Here is a 15,816-nt window from a genome sequence, read left to right as displayed (position 1 = left end):
TCTTTGTACACCATATTCTTCTTATGCTTGGAAGGTTGGTGCAAGATACTATGTGCTGTTATAGTTCATGCACATTGTCACTGATCTACTAGCTCACTTGGTTGTCATGGGGCAGCAGCTCACCTTACTGATCCTGCAGTTCCCACTGGATTTATTCCTTTAGCTTTTCTGAGTCCTAGGCCAGGGTATGCAAATCTGGGGCAGCAGCATCCAGGCTCTCAGCTTCTCCTTGTCTTGCTGGATCTCTTCCTTCATTTTCTTTGGTTCCTAGTACAGGTGCCTATCTCTGTGATGAAAGCTTCTCTTGAAGGTCACCTGCAACATGAGGATAGAGGCTGGGAAACATTGAGAGCCTGGCATAGGCTCCAGCTCTTCCTTGCATGTTCCATTTGTTCTTGCTCTTACCCACTTTACATTCATCTTTCTTTCATAGCCATTTGCTCACCAGACCTTGGAGCCAGCACCTGATGAAGAAGCAATGACTGTAATCTGTGTAAAGATTTGTAAGGCTACATATTATAAGGTTCAAGTCTCCATAGTCAATCCTCTATTTTATATCATTACTCATGATTCTATTTCTGTGATCAAATCCTCACTTATAAACTGTAAAAATAGAATATTAGGTTATCTAGTCATCCATGTATTTTCAGCAGTAATATAAACCCTACTCTACCCTACCACCCTGCCTCATGGAAGCTCTGAACTAGAACAGTAAGTGGGAGAAAAAGGATTTAAATCTATGCTATTTCACTATAAAGCTTGTACCCTTAACCACTGTGTTCGAATCAACATTCTCTTGGCAAATGAGGTAATGATCTACCAAACAAATTAGGAAAAATTTAATTTATTTATTTAGTTACCATAATTAACAGTATTCCTCTATAGAAAATAGGCATTGAAAACATCAACCTATAATCCTTAATATTAAACGGATGGCTGTATTTTTTTAAGATTTTATTTATTTACTTGAGAGAGAGAGCAAGCGAGAGAGAGCATGAACAAGGGAGGGGTAGAGAGAAAGGGAGAAGCAGACTCCCAGCTGAGCTGGGAGCCTGATGTCGGACTCGATTCCAGGACCCTGGGATCATGACCTGAGCAGAAGGCAGATGCTTAACCAACTGAGCTGCCCACGTGCCCCCAGATGGCTGTATTTTTGATAGTGACTATATTTTATGAAACCAAATTTGAATGAGTAGAGAAAAATACTACATTTTTGGATAATTGTTGGAAGACTTATAAAACTAATTCATTGATATCTAACTGCCATGCATAACAATGTTAAATATTACCTCTGTTGTGAGCATGATCAGCTATAATCCATTTTAAAAATATTATCGTCAATATGGTATAAATTGCAATATTTCTGAGGCATCCACAATATCTGCACAAATGTGTGTGTATGTGTTTAAAATTAACCCTGTTGTGATTAACATAGCATAATAAAATTAAAAAAAGTGATTAACATAACATAATAAAATAAAAAAAATAATAAAATTAACCCTGATGAATAATCAAAGAATAAGGAAATGCAGCTGCAAATCAGCATGGTGGAAAAAAAAAAAAAAGATCCCAAAGGAAATAAATCTTGGAATCTTCTTTACACCGTATACCCAGGTTAAGCCATCGGGCTTAATTGAAACTCTTCCGTAAAACATGCAATGCCAAATTCTCCTCCATTCTCCCTCACCATCCCAACAGTTTTTGACCTTTGTTCCACAGACCACAAACTTTTTTTCTCCCTCTGGTTCTTTGGATCAATTCTTTTAAAGAATAATTACTTTCTACCTTTCCAGGTGATGGATTTAAGATCAAGACCAACTCTTACAGGTAGTGAAAGTCACACTGGGGTTAAAGAAAAATATGCTTCTGCAGATATGTGCAGACCTTAGGGCCAGAAGATAAGGTTAGAATCCACAGAGTGACCCAATACAGCAGCTTTTTCAGGCTTTTACTCTTTAAGTGTCTTTACATTTTATTATGAGGGTGAGGTAGACACCTCACTTTTTTTTTCCTCAAAGACACTTCACATTTTACATACATGTTAATTTTTTTCTCCTCTGAGCTGTTATATGTGAAGTCTGAACACTTGAATAAGTTTATATGCTCATGAAAGTAAGAAAAGTAATCATGGAACACTACATCAAAAACTAATGATGTAATGTATGGTGATTAACATAATATAATAATAAAAAATAAAAAATAAATAAAAATAACCTATAGAAAAAAAGAAAAGTAATCATAAAAGGAGGTATAGACTGCTCTAAGTTTTTTCTTCTCTAACCTCAGGGGGCATTTGTATAAGTACTGACATTGCGCCTAATAAACCTTGAGTCTCTTTGTCTATACCATATGAACATTATAAGCACCAATGACCACGTGTAGAAAAGGACAGAAAGTTTGGAAAACACTCATCTAGTAGATGGCACCATTTGGGTCCTCCTCTCTTTCCAGATACATATAGTGGAGGTGGCCTTTGATAGACATTTAGGTTACAGATAGGGCATAGAAAAAACAATAAACCAAATACAGCTCCAACTATCTGTAAGAAAATTCATAATCATAAAATATGATAAGTAATCACTGTAAATATAGGTACTTGAAATAAGAAATCTAATGAAAGTTATCGTCTAAAATATATAGTTGATTCACATACAGGTTTTTGGAATGTTTAGAAGCATAAAAGGCAAGATTGTCATTTACAAAATAGAGACAGGAATGATTATTTTGTATCAAGTGCACACAAATGTGTGGATCAATTAGAGATTGATTTCACTTGAGGGAAAAATGCCTGTAAAGTCATTAGCTCCTTTGAGATGTTCTGGATGACTTTTAAGTCATTTTCTTACCTTCTGATTTTATTGTTATTTTATTCTGCAAATTACCTACGTTCCATAAAAGCTTTTCTTAGAAAAATCATCTGCTTTTGAAATAATGAAGTTTTAAATTGATTAACAGAGACAAAAATTGTTTCTTCCTAAAAGCTCTAAGTTATATTGGGATAATAGATTTCTCCTAAAAATAAAATAAATTCAGTAGGAAAAAAATGCCTAAAATATCAGTTATAGTTTATAAAAATGAATTAAAATAGTAACATTATATAAAGTCCCAGGGATTTTTGTATAATTCTTATGTCAAAATCTTTCCACTTTCCAATTAAGATGCCTATGATATATAATTTTTGGTAAAAGTGTGCAAATGGTAAAACAAGCCATGATGCATTTAACTAATGTTCACAGCTTTAGTTTTACATGCTTTTTTTTTTTTAAGATTTTATTTATTTACTTGACAGTGAGAGAGAGACAGTGAGAGAGGGAACACAAGCAGGGGGAGTGAGAGAGGCAGATGCAGGCTTCCTGCTGAGCAGGGAGCTGGATGCGGGGCTCGATCATGACCTGAGCTGAAGGCAGCCGCTTAACTGACTGAGCCACCCAGGCGCCCTGATTTACATGCTTTTTAAAAACAGTTGGGAAATAAAAGTAAATTAATTTAGAATGCTTTTGAATATATGAAAAATGCTAATTCTAGACTCTCTCCAAAAATGGAATCAATACAAGAAATCTAAAGTTCCCCTAAACATTATTTTTGCTTTTACTAATGCTTATTTTCTGTCAAAGTTTATGTTTAGGGATATGTAGCTTTAAGAAATTGTTGCCTTTGGGGCTTCTTTTATTATTCAAGTAAGTATTTAAGAGGCAATTAATATGTAATACTAACGATTCACTTTAAAAAAAACAGAAAATTATATTTCTACTTCTTTGCACACTGGAGACTTTGATATCATACACAAATTGTCGCTGTGCAAAATGCCATCAGTTTATTAATGAGCTAAATTAATCGAATTTTAGTTTGAAAAGAATAGCTTTGACATTTAGAGAGACCTTTACACATTTGTTTCATATCAACTTCCAACATTCAGCAATGGTCTATTTTTGAAATTCAAATTTGACATAAACAGATTTCATTTCAGCCTGTTGTAATAGCATGTTATGATCCGTACATCCTCTTTACAACAAATCAAAATAATGTTGAAAACAAAGTATTTTCTTTCCTTCTACCCACTTTTTGGGCTTCAAATTTCAGTTGTAGTTTAAAGGTCACAAGGTCTTTTTTTTTTTCATATTCGTTTTCCACTTCCAAAATAATTTGAAGTAGTCTATCGTTAAACTTCAACATAAAATTGACCTAACAATATAAATGGTCATATTTATAAAGAAGAACATTGAAAAATAATTTTGAGATTACTTACCATTTAAAGTATAAAAGAATCTTCCTTTATAGATTATTGTAATAATTAATTAAAATCTATCAAATAAGATATTATATGTCTCTTATAAGTCTTTCCAACACAAAAAGACATACATGCATGTATTAAATATTTATATGGAGAGGAACATCCACAACTTAAGCTGAAGCCTTCGTTAGCAACTTATCTTTATGCTTCATGTCAAACTTCCTATAAGAGAAGGCAAAAATGAGAATGAAAAGTTACATAACCTCAATGTATGCTAATTTAAAAAAAAAAAAGGAAGCCAAGTAGAGGCAACATATTAATTAAGACAGGAAAATTTTTTATTCAGGTCAACTCTGAAAAGAATTAGCAGTGGAGGACTTTTTATATAACATGCATTGGGAGATAATGCAAAGTATATAATTGATAAAAACATTTTTAGCAACAAAAACCAAATGTACCCACATTTGTGTATGTTTTCTATATAGATTCTTTGTGAAAACTCTGCCAGTATATCAAAGAACATGAGAACATGAATCTAACATTACATAAATCTGGACTAGTCCTGCCCACTACCAACTAAGTGATAATGATCAAATTAATTCTCTAATCCTCCGCTTTATTTTTTTGTTTGTTTTAACTTCAAAACAGGGACAACTGAACTTGTTCTTGCATTCCACTCTTCCAATAAAATTTTATCTTAATGTCATATTTTATGATTAATACTCTCATTTATTATGGTAGCATGCTTTTCTAATGATATAGTGATAAATAACATAATTAGTATTTATATATTAATACATATATAAATATGTATTATTTATATATTATTGTATACATTGTATTTTACTTATTGTATACATTATTTATTGTATTCATTATATAATGTATAAAATTTATTGTATACATTAATATATATGTAGTAATATATCATAAATTTGAAAAGAATATGATATAGTGATCCATAATATGATCAACCCTGTTATATCTTCTATATTCTGTATTGTATATATTGCATATCAATGTATAATATTGTATATTATTTAAATATTGCTATATTAATAATCACACATAATATTATTATATAAGCTTATTTTTAAAGCAAACTTAAATATAAAATAATTTCTTTTGTATCATAGATGTTAACATATTAATTCACATTGTTAATATATTGCTTTTTTGGTAAACATTACACATGAATAAACTTATTTTGAAATCATCTATTAATGAATAGAAGTAAAATTTGTGCTTCACAATTAACTCATTCATTTATGACTAATTATCACTTAATTCTAGTAGATGGATTTAGGTAAATTTCTGTTTGCTATATTTTGTTTTATAATGTAAGCACTAAGAAACATTCAAATAAATAAGTCAATGGAAATGAAAGGGATTTTGTTATAGCAACATCAAATAATTCTCTGGATTTCTTCCATGACTTTTTCCAAGCTCAGTATTAGTTTATCAATGAATATTATTTTTTATATTTTTAATTGAAGCATAATTTACAGATTGTAACATTTCACTGGTTTTAGTGTATAATTCTGTGGGTGTTGGAAAACATACACTGTCATGTAACCACCACTATAAGATATAAAACAACTTTATCCTTCACCCCCACAAATTTCCCTGTGCACTTTTGTAGGTAAAATGTTCACCTAATCACAGCCTACGACAAGCACTGATCTGCTTCTTTATGTAAGTTTTGCCTTTTCTTACATGTCATATAAATGGATCATACCATATACAGCTTTTTTAGTCTGACTTCTGTCATTTAACACAATATATTTGAGATTCAATTATGTTACATATATCAGTAGCTTCTATTATTGAGTAATTTTATTTTATGGACGTACCTTAAAGGTTTATCCATTAACCAGTTGAAGAGTATTTGGTTTGTTTGAAATTTTTGGCTATAAACATTGTCATACAGGTTTTTTTGTGATCATAAAGTTTCATTTCACTTAATTAATATTTAGAAGAGGAATTGTTGGGTCATGTGTTAGGTGGATGTTTAACTTTTAATTAACATTTAAATTGTTTTAAACGGTATTATTTTGCATTCCCATTATTTTGCAATGTATGAGAGTTTTAATTATTCTACATGTTTGAGAGAATTTGGCAAAATGTTTGGAAATCAGTTGACCGCATGTATGGATTTATTTCTACACTCTTTATTCTGTTTTATTGATCTATGTGTCTATCCTTTTGCCAATACAAATTGTCTACTATAGCTTTCAATTATGACTTGAAATAGTGTAATTTAAGGCCTATAACTTTTTTCAATATATTTTGCCTATTCTAGTTCCTTTAGAAGGAATTGTTGATTTCTATAAAAAGAAATTCAGCCTGCATTTTTATTGGGATTATAATATATCTACAGCTCAGATTGGTGAAATTTCCATCTTCACAATGTGGAGACTTTCACTCCATGAACATAGTACGTATCTCTATTTATTTCGGTATATTTGATTTTTTCTTTTTTTTTAAGATTTTATTTATTTATTTGAGAGAGAGAATGAGAGAGAGAGCACATGAGAGGGGAGAAAGTCAGAGGGAGAAGCAGACTCCCTGCTGAGCAGGGAGCCTGATGCGGGACTTGATCCTGAGACTCCAGGATCATGACCTGAGCCAAAGTCAGTCGCTTAACCAACTGAGCCACCCAGGAGCCCCTATTTGATTTTTTTCATCAGTGTTTTGTACTTTCCAGCAGGTCTTTGTACATATCTTAATAGACTTATAACTATTTTATATTTTTGTATTAAGGAAAATGGTACATTAAATTTTTAAATTTTCAATTAGTATTTAAAATATAATTGATTTGGGGGTACCTGGTGGCTCAGTTGTTAAGCATCTGCCTTCGGCTCAGGTCGTGATCCCAGGGTCCTGGGATCGAGCCCTGCATTGGGCTCCCTGCTCAGCAGGAAGTCTGCTTCCCCTCTCACACTCCGCTTGCTTGTGTTCCCTCTCTCACTGTCTCTCTCTCTCTCTGTCAAATAAATAAATAAAATCTTTAAAAATATATATAATTGATTTTGGCATAATGACCTTGCATGCTGTGATGTTATTAAATTTACTTATTAGTTCAAATAACTTTTTTTGGTAGATCTGAGACATTTTCTACATAAATAGACATATTATCTGTGAATGGAGGATTTTATTTATTTTTTTCTTTCCAGTATGTACTCCTTGTATTTATGTTTCCTGCCTCATTGAACAGGCTAGGACCTCTAGTATGATATTGAAGAGTATATATCCTCACCTTGTTCTAAGCTTTGGGAAAAATCAATTAGTTTTTCACCTTTAGTTGTGACATTCACCGTAGTGTGTGTGTGTATGTGTGTTTTATTGCTTTTGATGCTGTTTATCAGTTTGAGGTTGTTTTCTTCTATGCCTAGTTTCCTTAGACTGTTTATCATGGATAAATGTTGAGTTTTGTTAGAGAACTTTGCTGTATTATTAGGATATGGGTATTCATTTTTGTCTGTTAATATGGTAATGTACATTGTTTGATTTTCAAATGTTGAACCAGCCTTACATTCCTGGTATAAACTAAAATTGACTATGATGTATTATATTGTACTTTTTACATATTGCTGGATCTTATGTTTTATATATTGTATTTTAGTGAAGAATTTTGTGTTTTTTCATGAGGGACATTAGTCTGTAATTTTTTTTCTTCCCATTAGGTCTTTGAGTTTTGAATTAAGCAAATGGTAGTCTGCTGAAATAATTTGGAAAAGAGTCTTACCTCTTTCATTTTCTGGAAGAGTTTGTATAGAATTGGTATTGATTCTTCTTTAAATCTTTGATAAAATTCAATTAAAACATGGGCAGAAGACATGAATAGACATTTTTCCAAAGAAAACATACATATAACCAATAGACACATGAAAAGATGCTCAACATCTCATCATCAGGGAAATATAAATCAAAACTACAATGAGATATCACCTCACACTTGTCAGAATGGCTAAAAGCAACAACACAAGAAAAAACAGGTGTTGGGGAGGATGTGGAGAAAGGGGAACCCTCTTACACTGTTAGTGAGAATGCAAACTGGTATAGCCACTCCAGAAAACAGTATGGAAGGTCCCCAAAAAATTAAAAATAGAATTTCCTTACAATCCAGCAATGGCACTTCTGGATAGTTACCCCCAAAATATAAAAATACTAATTCAAAGGGATACATGCACCCCAATGTTTATAGCAGCATTATCTGTAATAGCCCAATTGTGGAAACAGCCAAAGTGTCCATCAGCTGATGAATGGATAAAGGAGGAGGTGGTAATGGTATATCACTCAGCCATAAGAAAGGAATGAAATCTTGTCATTTACAGTGACATGGATGGAGCTAGAGAGTATTATGCTAAGTTAAATAGGCCAGAGAAAGACAAACACCATATGATTTCACTCATGTGGAACTTAAGAAACAAAACAAATGAGCAAAGGGACAGAAAAGAGACAAAAAGAGAGGCAAATCAGGAAACAGACTCGTAACTATAAAGAACAAACTAATGGTTACCAGAGGGAAGGTAGGTAGGGGAATGGGTTAAGTAGGTAATGGGGATTAAGGAGTGCACTTGTGATGAGCATTGGGTGTTGTATGAAAGTATTGAATCACTATATTATACACCTGAAATGAAGATTACAATGTATTTTAACTAACTGGGACTTAAATAAAAACTTTAAAAATAAGTAAGTAATAAATAATAATAAAATTTTGGGAAAATTCACCAGAAAGCCCTGAGGTTTTCTTAGTTTGAACATTTTTAACTACACATACAATATATTTAACAAATACAAAACTATTCAGATTATTACTTTTTCTTTTTTTTTTTTTAAAGATTTTATTTATTTATTCATGAAAGACAGAGGGAGAGAGAGAGAGAGAAGCAGAGGGAGAAGCAGGCTCCCAAGGAGCAGGGAGCCCAATGCGGGACTCGATCCCAGGACCCTGGGATCATGACCTGAGCCGAAGGCAGACGCTTAACCATCTGAGCCACCCAGGCGCCCAGATTATTACTTTTTCTTGAATGATGATTACTAGTTTGTATCTTTCAATAATTATATCATATCATCTAAATATTCAAATTTATGGACATAAATTTGTAATATTTCCTTCTTATCCTTTTAATATTGGTAAAGTATGATGTGCTTTCTCTTCTTCCTAATATTTGTAATTTATGTATGTATGTTTTTCTATTAACTATGATGAGAATTTTATCAATTTTGGTGATTTTTTTCAAAGAATCTGTTTTTGGTCTCAATGATTCCCTAGGGTTTTTTTTTTGGTCTTTTTTTTTTTTTCAGTTTTCAGTTTCATTAATAGACTGTTCTTTAATATTTCCTTCCTTCTGCTTGGGGGTTAATTTGCTCCTATTTTCTTCTGGATTTTAAATAAGCTTAGGTCATTAATATGAGGCCTCTCTTTTAGTAAGCATTTACTGCTCTCAACTTTACATCTTAAATTTTAATACACTGCACTTGTATTTTTATAGAATTCAAATATAATATTCTTTTCTATTTACTCTTTATTAGAGAACTTTGCTGTATCTATTAAGATAAGGGGGTTTCCTGCCCCTTCCAACGAGCAAAAGTGTTTTGTTTTATCCTCCTGTTTGTCAGTCAAATAGTTCTTCCCACACTGCTTTTAGGTGACAGAGAAATGTCTGTCCCTCTCTTCTGCCCATTTCTTGATTGGATTATTTGTTCTTTGGATGTTGAGCTTGGTAAGTTCTTTATAGGTTTTGGATGCTAGCCCTTTATCTGATATGTCATTTTCAAATATCTTCTCCCATTCTGTCAGTTGTCTTTTGGTTTTGTTGACTGTTTCCTTTGCTGTGAAAAAGCTTTTTATCTTGATGAAGTCCCAATAGTTCATTTTTGCCCTTGCTTCCCTTGCCTTTGGTGTTGTTTTTAGGAAGAAGTTGCTGCGGCTGAGGTCGAAGAGGTTGCTGCCTGTGTTCTCCTTTAGGATTTTGATGGACTCCTGTCTCACATTTAGGTCTTTCAACTATTTAGAGTCTATTTTTGCGTGTGGTGTAAGGAAATGGTCTAGTTTCATTCTTCTGCATGTGGCTGTCCAATTTTCCCACCACCATTTGTTGAAGAGACTGTCTTTTTGCCATTGGACATTCTTTCCTGCTTTGTCGAAGATTAGTTGACCATAGAGTTGAGGGTCCATTTCTGGGCTCTCTATTCTGTTCCATTGATCGATGTGTCTGTTTTTGTGCCAGTACCATACTGTCTTGATGATGACAGCTTTGTAATAGAGCTGGAAGTCCGGAATTGTGATGCTGCCAGCTTTGCTTTTCTTTTTTAATGTTCCTCTGGCTATTCGGGGTCTTTTCTGGTTCCACACAAATTTTAGGATTATTTGTTCCATTTCTTTGAAAAAAGTCGATGGTATTTTGATAGGGATTGCATTAAATGTGTAGATTGCTCTAGGTAGCATTGACATCTCACAATATTTGTTCTTCCAATCCATGAGCATGGAATGTTTTTCCATTTCTTTGTGTCTTCCTCAATTCTTTTCATGAGTATTTTATAGTTTTCTGAGTACAGATCCTTTGCCTCTTGGATTAGATTTATTCCTAGGTATCTTATAGTTTTGGGTGATGTTTATATTTTCTGAGTAACAGGTGGTAGAAAAATAAATAATGTTGCTTTTTGAAAATCAAGATTCCTGAATTCCATACTTGTTTTACTAAGAGAGTATTTCATTTATTCATAAGTATTGGACAGACGGATACCTTCAAAGGACTAAAATATTTTAAAATTATTCCTCTTTTATGCATGTATTCAAGCAATTACTTAACTGAATCCCTGAAATAATAATTATAAAATGATGAAAAAGTTGACCTTGGGTAGGTGATGTTGTGAAAAACCATAAAAGTATTTTCCACCTTTATATGACTCTTATAATTGAATCAATTTTGAATCAATCATCTCAGAATATTCATGAATAAGTGAACTGCAAAATATGCATTCAAACTAAATAATAATAATAATATATAATTGATAGAATTGTAAAGTACTATCCATCTAAATGTTCACATAAGTCTTTCAAAGACTGTGATTTTAATATGGACATAATACATTTATGATCCAGTTCACTTGTTTAATGAGATAATTTCTGGAGTATGTGATTAGGGATGCATCACTGGTATTTAAAAGGCTGCTTATCTTTCCCAAACACTTAATTTTAATGACCCAATGGCCTTTCCATAAATACCTATAAGAACTTCAGCAATATGATGTTCTAAATTATCAACTAGTTGTGTCTCCTCCTTCTTATATTAAAATCTAAGTTTATGATCAGCCAGTTCATTTAGTCACCCCAGTTACAGTCCTCCAGTTCTCTTTAACAACTACTCTCCTTCACCATTGCAGCATACATATCCAATAAGGCATTAACTTCTATTAATTTTTACTACCTAGATATTTTTCATAGGTCATTATTCTTCATTTGTCTACCATTGGATTAAATCATACCTGTAACAATCTTATTTGACATGCTGAAACAAATATGTTTGCTCTGTGGTCTCCTTACACTAGAATTTATTATTATTCAATAAATCCAAAAAACGTGATTACATTCTTATGCCTTTGAATTGCTGTGTGATAGGAAGAGAGTGGACAATCCCACTATAGGTGTAACTAGTCTTGTAAGCATTTCTGCCCTCCACAAATAAATTTAATTCCTACATTTTCTGTTCTAGTTGTGTTTGGTATACATTTCTATTTTAACAGTTTGAGTTCAGATTACATTTAGAATATAAGGTCTTGAGAGATAAATTTTCCTTGTTTTCATCCTCAGTGCAGAACAAAGTAACTAATAAAAGTAATCATTCTTTTTATTTATTTTATTTTACGTTATTTTGTTTTTTAAAGTTTTAATTTAACTTCTAGTTAGTTAACATATAGTGTAATATTGGTTTCAGGAATAGAATTTAGTGATTCATCACTTACATCACTCACATTACACACAACACTCACAAGTGCCCTCCTTAATATCCATCATCTATTTAACTCATCCCCTTGTCCACCTGCCCTCCAGCAATCCTGTTTGTTCTATATAGTTAAGTGTCTATTTTATGATTTGCCTCTCTCTCTCTCTTTTTTTCTTCCCCTATGTTCATCTGTTTTGCTTCTTAAATTCCACATGAGTGAAATCATATGATATATGTCTTTCTCTGACTTATTTCACTTAGCCTAATACACTCTAGCTCCATCTGCATTGTTTTGCTCTTTATTCTTTTTTAAAAAATGAAATAGAAATATTGTTATAGTGATTTCCAGTGAATGTCAAAAATATTAATGAGTCATTTTCAGACTAACAGGCTTCAATGTGAATATACACAATCATTGGTAAGAATAGATTCATTATACATGCATACTTTAATCTATTATTAATTGAAAATATTTAGATTTCACACCTTAAGTTTTATAATAATTTGCATATATTCATACTTTATGACAAGGCTTGACAACCTACAACCCACAGGCCAAATATAGCTCATCTCCTGTTTTGTAAATAAAGTTTTATAATAACCATCCTGCTTTCATGCACAGTTGAGTAGATGGAATGGAGACCTCTTACCCACAAAGTGTAAAAGTATTTTTCGGTTAGCTTTTTACAGAAAACTTGTGATAACCCTTGATCTAAAATATTGCTTTGGAACCTAAGGTTAAAAACCAAGTGATTCCTTGAGGATATGGAAATAATTTTTGGTTTTTCATTTGCAATATTGGATTTTTATGAAAGCAGTTCTTTTTTTTCTAAATGGTAACTTCCTAAAAGTCATTTTCCATTAGGATTTTCAGGCAGGTAGAAACAAGTTACACATGAGTTTAGTTCAGTTTGTTTTAAAGAGTTTTTTAAGAAGAGTTAGACATTGTCTCTGAATGCACTCAAGTGATCTCAAAGAAGACAATAAATTTTTTTATGTTATCACCTAATAATATAGTGTAAATCAATTTCTACAGAATGACAAGTGTATAGACACACACACTCACATGCACACACACACACATTCAGGCACGTATTTTCCCTATCAACAATGAGCCCTAAGCAAGTTTTCCTTTCTGTATTCTTGCTTTTTACTCAGGTATTCATGACATCCCACAAAAGCACAGCATCCCAAAAGAAATGGGAAAGCTAAATCAAATTTGATACAAAACCAATGATCTCCATCCATGGAGCATTTAATTTTCAAGACAGAAAAAAAGTGTTTATAATTTCTTAGTAAGATTTAGAGACCTGCCCCCCCATATGAATTCAATTCCAATCTTTCAAGTTTAATGCAAATGTGGGTATCTAAAATTCTATGAGTTTAGGTGGTTTTGAGTTCTGTAATGAAAAGTTTGAGCATTGTTCTCAGAGGAAACACTTCCTGGCAGAGCTTCAAGGAAAGAATACGTGATTGCAGGGAGATTAGAAATTCTTATCGCATTAGGTTTTCATCATTCTGTGGGATAGGCCTGTTGTCAGTGCTGTGTCAAGAAGAGTGACAGATCTGTATCCACAGCTTTTGTCAAAGCCTAAAATGGACGAGGCTCTATACTTTTAACATAGTAATATGTAAGTTTCTTAGGCATCAAATACAATAGCAATATTGAAACCCAATTTCTTATCCATTTTTTATTCTGTCATAGTTAAAAATATAGCACTTTTATTTATTGTCTTTTAAATAAACATTTGTTACTTTCAATTTTATTAAAGAAGTTGGTGAATATAAATAGAATACCAAACAATTTTTTCTATCTTGGCAATAAAAAAGTATATTTTCATTGGTGACTTTTAAAAAAGGAAACACTCAAAATTGATCCATTAGCAAACAAGACAGTATAAATGATGCAGTGATATTCTGTGACTGCCTTCCTGTCTTTAATTTCGGGGAGTCTAAATTGAAGGCACATATTCCATATGTTTTCACAATGAATGAAAGTATATATGTATGTAACTAAGTGTAGTTTCCTTATCATACAGTATTATTAAACAATAAGTCTATCCATTTTTATGTGGAAGACACTTTTAGTCATTTTATTATTGTAAAAGAGATAGTATTTAACATTTCTAATATGCAGAAACTTAGTTTTCTTCATATTTCTTTCTATTTGATTCATTTTATAGGTTTCAAGTTTATGGAAGAAATACACTCAAGGTATTAATACACTTTTACTAATGCCATTTTTATTAATATAGTGTGCTTATTGGTCTTAAATAAAGTTTACTAATAAAGAGCACACAAAGATACTTGAACACTTAATTTCAAGTTGAGAGACCCTAAAAGAAAAGTGACACATAAAAAAAAAAAAGAAAAAGAAAAGTGACACATAAGCCATTGTATCAAGGGGGAAAAGCTGGGGTTCAGCCTAGGGAATCTAGGGCTTATGCTTTTCTGGTTCTCGGGTTATATCCCAGCTGAAGTAATGTGTGATGGGTTGGCTCCAAGTGAAAGTATGGTATATATAACCAACTTACCTTACCCTTTTCTCTATCAAATAATTACTTATATGACTATTTTCCAAGTATGGCAGAGAGATAAAGTTGAGGGAGGTGTTAAGAAGAGAAAATATGCTTACTATTTGGAATTTCATTGTCTCTGTAACTTCTAATTAACTTGATTCTTCTAACTCTGATAAATGTTTGATTGGTCAGGTTTACTATTATGAAAAGCATAGGTTGCAGGAAAGGTAAAGAGTTTGTATTTGTTCAATATTTTATAAGGAATCTGTACACATCTAAACAAGGACATGGAACAACACAAAGCATATCTGATGGAGTGATGAAAACAAGTAGTGCCATTAATAATGTAAGATTAGCTGAATTCATCCAAAAGAAAAGTATTTTGATAAATTATTAGGTTATGAATGAGGAAAATTGGGTCTTTGAGTTGTACTTGTACAGGACACATGCCTGGAGAACCTGAAACACCAGAAAGAAAGAGAAATTCTATAATTATGAAAATATAATATGAAAAATTATGGAACTTAAATTGCTGGTTCAAATATTATCCATATTTGAATGATTTCAATACATGTTAACAAAGTCTCCTTGCAAAATACTATACTGATCACATTCCAATCATCAGTGATAGATGATCATTTCCAAAACATGGTATATGCTACCTCAATTAATTTTTTTTAATTTTTTTAATCTATTTTTTCTTTCTTCCATTTTTTGAGATGTAATTGACTTATATCATTGTATATTGTTTTAAATTCTAGTCTATTTAAATGATCTTTGCATATTTTCATATACATTTCATTTCTTTTTTTTAAAAAACCTATTCATATTTTTTCCATCAGGATATTGATATTTAGCCACTGATTTGTAGTAATTTTTATTAGTAAAACTACTTTTTATTTTTATGTCTATTTATTTTATGTGTACTTTATGATCTTATGAATTAATATAAATAAAATTATTTTTAAAATTCTTTGGTAGAGGGGTGAGAGGGATGGAGTGGCTGGGTAATGGACGTTGGAGAGGGTATGTGCTATGGTGAGTGCTGTGAATTGTGTAAGACTGATGAATCACAAATCTGTACCTCTGAAACAAATAATACATTATATGTTAA

This window comes from Eumetopias jubatus, unplaced genomic scaffold, assembly GCF_037043125.1.
Source record: "Eumetopias jubatus isolate StellerSeaLion01/CBP00866 unplaced genomic scaffold, mEumJub1_p1.0 scaffold_1, whole genome shotgun sequence".
Lineage (NCBI taxonomy): Eukaryota > Metazoa > Chordata > Mammalia > Carnivora > Otariidae > Eumetopias > Eumetopias jubatus.
This window is presented reverse-complemented; position numbering follows the sequence as displayed.